This window comes from Gossypium arboreum, chromosome 10, assembly GCF_025698485.1.
Source record: "Gossypium arboreum isolate Shixiya-1 chromosome 10, ASM2569848v2, whole genome shotgun sequence".
Classification (NCBI taxonomy): Eukaryota; Viridiplantae; Streptophyta; class Magnoliopsida; order Malvales; family Malvaceae; genus Gossypium; species Gossypium arboreum.
In genome coordinates, this window is record NC_069079.1 from 55,224,356 (window position 1) to 55,228,259 (window position 3,904).

Genomic DNA, 3,904 nt, shown 5'->3' on the forward strand with positions numbered 1-3,904 from the left:
GCTAATTTGTGAAAATGAGAAATTGAAGGGTTAAAATGTGAATTAAGTGAAAGTTATGGGTTGCTAGAGACTATATGAAAATTCGGCTAAGCATGAGAAATGTGAAATTATGTGTATTTTGTGATTTTATGAAATAGAGACTAAAATGTCAAAATGTGAAATTTCAGGGGTTAAATTGTAAAATGCCTTAATTATGTGTTTGTGGATTGAAATGAATAAATGTGTGATTAAATTAGTGAAATCTGAATTTATATAGATCAAGAACGAAAGAAATCAGAATTAGATCGGGCAAAGTCGAAGGTTGTAGAATAATCGACTCGTTTAGCCATTCTCATTTTCGAGGTAAGTTTATATGCAAATAAACGTATTTCAATTGAATAATATATGTTTGCTTGTTGTGAAAATGTATTGAAATGCTATGAGAGCTGAATAATTGAATCCGAAAAAGTATCGACAAAGTTATGACATCCGAAAGCCCCGTACGAAACATAGGAATAGTATAAGATACATATGTCATGACATAGGATTCCGAGGTGTGATATTGTGTAAGACCACGTCTAGAACATTGGCATCGACTTGTGATTTGCGTGTAAGACCATGTCTGGGATATTGGCATCGTATATGATTTCGTGTAAAACCTTGTCTGGGACAATGGCATCGATATTTGATTACATGTAAGACCATGTCTAGGACGTTGGCATTGTACGAGCTTTCTGAGCTATCCGAGTATCCTTATTGTTTTCGAACGGTTCAACGAGCATTATTGATAAATAAGTGATCAAGTGAATGTATATCCGATTCAGGTACGTACGCAAGGGAAATGAAATTTGGCAATGAGAGGTAAAAATGAATCATTTGAGATGTGAACTATATGAAAATGTGATGTGTTTATAAGTAAGTGATTATGAAACAAATGAACTATATGAGAAATGTGATCTTGTAATTGTGTTTTACCATGATTCATATTAATAAATTGGTCTATAATTGTTATGTGATAAGTTTATTTATATATGGCTTACTAAGCTTTGAAAAGCTTACTTTGTGTGTTTTTCAATTGTTTTATAGATTATCGAAGCTACCGTGAGCTCGGGGATCGTTAAGGATCATTGTCACACTATCGAACGATATTTTGGTACTTTTGAAGTTGTAAATATTAATGTATGGCATGTATAGGCTAGTGAGTAAATGATATGTTTTGTGTTAAGATTATAGCCATGAGATTTGGCTTATTTTTGGTTGGAAATGTTGTTATGTTTTTAGCTATATAAGTTGGCTTATGTAATGTGCTTGATAAGTGATATAATGTGATGTATATGATGCCTTATGTGTGACTTGTTTATGTGATGTTGAAATGGTAAGTTATGTGGCATGAAATAGGTAAAAATGTGATGATAGAATGCATATAGATGTTATGCAAGTTTATTGATTTTGGCATAATGATTTAGTAAGTTTTGGTTATAGAATTGGGTAATTGAAATGGTTGTGTATAGATGGCATATTATGTATATGATTTGGTATGTTTGGCTGCTTATTTATGGGATGTAATGGTTTCAAATTGGTTGCTATATGTGCATGAATTTAGGGTGGCAAATTGGCCTTGCAAATGCCCTATTTTTGTCCACATAGGCAGAGACACGGGCATGTGTCTCAGCCGTGTGCGACACACGGTTATGTTACATGGCTGTGTGTCCCCTAGGGTAGTCTTACAATTTAAAGTTAGTCTCGAGCACGGTCTAGACACACGGGCGTGTCTAGTGGCCGTGTGAGGCACACAGCCTTGGCACATGGCATGTGACCAGCCGTGTGACCCAAGTCAGTTTCAACCACTGCCAAGGCACACGAGCATGTCTTTGGCCGTGTGGTACAAGTCAGTACGTATGCCCTATTTAGCGACGGCTTAGACATACGGGCGTGTCTAATGCCGAAGGTCTTGATGACCTAAGAAAAGGGCTTTGAAATGATGTTTGACTATGATACTATGATGTATGAATTGATTATTAAATGTTCCGATATGTCCAGTAATGCCTCATAACCTTAGTCCGACAACGAATACGAGTTAGGGGTGTTACACCTATGCACAAGGCAAAGTTCCAAAGTTAGTAATTCAATCACTTTTCAAGTGGGTTTTCATATATATACGCATCCCACACTTGGTATTAAACCAATGTGGGATCTAAGATTTTCTTTTCCTCAACAAATATTTCCAAGTTGCTTACTTTGAGTATCAATTTTTCATTCATCACTCAATCATTTTGAGCATATGATATACCGTTATAAAGGTCTCATAGAGTAGAATATGAAACCGTAATTTTATTATTCAACTCTTCACTTTTACTTTTTGAGAATAAGCCTCAAAGTTCCCATAAATTATAATTTTTTCCAACAGAACATTGATTAAGTCATATTTATCACCCAATGAATTATTGTCATTGTTGGTACTTGCACCATTTTTTTTCGATTGTTTAGTGTTCGGTTGGACACCTGTGTGTCCAGATGTTTTTCAATCTTGTGTTACTTGAGCTAATTGTAAAGTGTGAAATTTCATTTATATACGAGACATGAAAATTGACAAATTGATATTTGCGGTGAACCTTATATTGGCGTATTGTGAAAGATTGCTCAATCATTTTCTTTTATATTGTTAATGAAATATTTTAAGGGTTATTCTTACTCGATCCATTTTTCATTGTTGTTGTTGGCTGTGGATTAACCTTTGTTAATTTTAATTTTTTATTAACAAGTTAGAAATTATGAAATGATATTTATTCTAAATATGATCATATAAAAGCAATAAAATAGCATGAACGTAAAGATTTTTTTTAAAATTATTTTATTTTGGTAAACTACTTGTTAATTATTTTAAAATTTGGTTGTTTTTATTTTTATTTTTGATCGCTCCCATTAATAAGGTTGAGTAAAATGGTCACTTCTTTAGTAGTTGAATAAATTACAAAAAAATAAGAAATAAAACAAATAAAAGCCAAATGTTTCAAAACCCCAAAAAATAAAAATGACGCTAAAGAAAAAAAAAAGGTTTGAAAGAAGATAAACACCTAAATCATTCAATTTAGGAGAAGAGAGTGAAAAAGTGCTTAGAGATCAGTAGCTTAGCGAGTGGAAGAAAACTTCGTTCCAGGGGAGGCATCAATGACATACAACAAGTGTCTGTCTCTGTCTAGTTTTTTTTTTTTTTTTGTGGTAGGTAGATATCACGTTTACATTATTATTTGTATAATGAAATCAGCAAAATTAATTCGAATCATAAACCCAACAACTTAATATAATTTTAATTTAAAACGATTTCCAACTACAGCTTTTTAACTTAACCTTAGAATTACAATTAATTAAGAATCGGGTTACCCATATTTCTCTTTTTAAACTGTTACAAACAATTTCAACTTCAATTCCTTATTCCATTTTAATTTAATTCTATTTCGACTTCCCTCTCTTTAATTTTTATTTAGATTTTTTTAAAAAAATACATTCGATATAACTAGAATTTTTAACATATTGTATGTTCGTTTTATGATTCATGTTTAAAGTTTATAATTACTTTTTGATAATATTATTTTTAAAATTCAAATATGTAATTGCATCTAACAATATTAAAGTGATCAGAATAACAAACAGCATATATTGCAAAAATGTTTGATGATAAATCCCATTAAATTATCTTGATTTGATGAATTTAAATTATTTTACTTTTTACTCATAATATTATATAAAAAGATCCGGTTAAGCTGTAACTCTAATTATACTAACAAAACATTATGCCACTTGTAACTTATAAAAATTTGTGACAGTGCTAATTAAATTAATCCAAATCTTCTTTCCAAAGTTTCTTCATGTATAATATTTAATATTGTAGCAATAAATGATATAAATAGATAAGGATAGATTGACT

General features: G+C 31.2%; 1 long non-coding RNA gene across 1 annotated transcript; it reads left to right on the plus strand.

Moving 5' to 3' along the window:
* The first annotated feature begins 300 nt into the window (after positions 1 to 300).
* On the plus strand, positions 301 to 1,268 carry LOC128281733 (uncharacterized). The gene is made up of 2 exons (XR_008271996.1): positions 301 to 342; positions 1,066 to 1,268. It is a non-coding gene; the product is annotated as an uncharacterized LOC128281733 (long non-coding RNA).
* Positions 1,269 to 3,904: the final 2,636 nt, after the last annotated feature.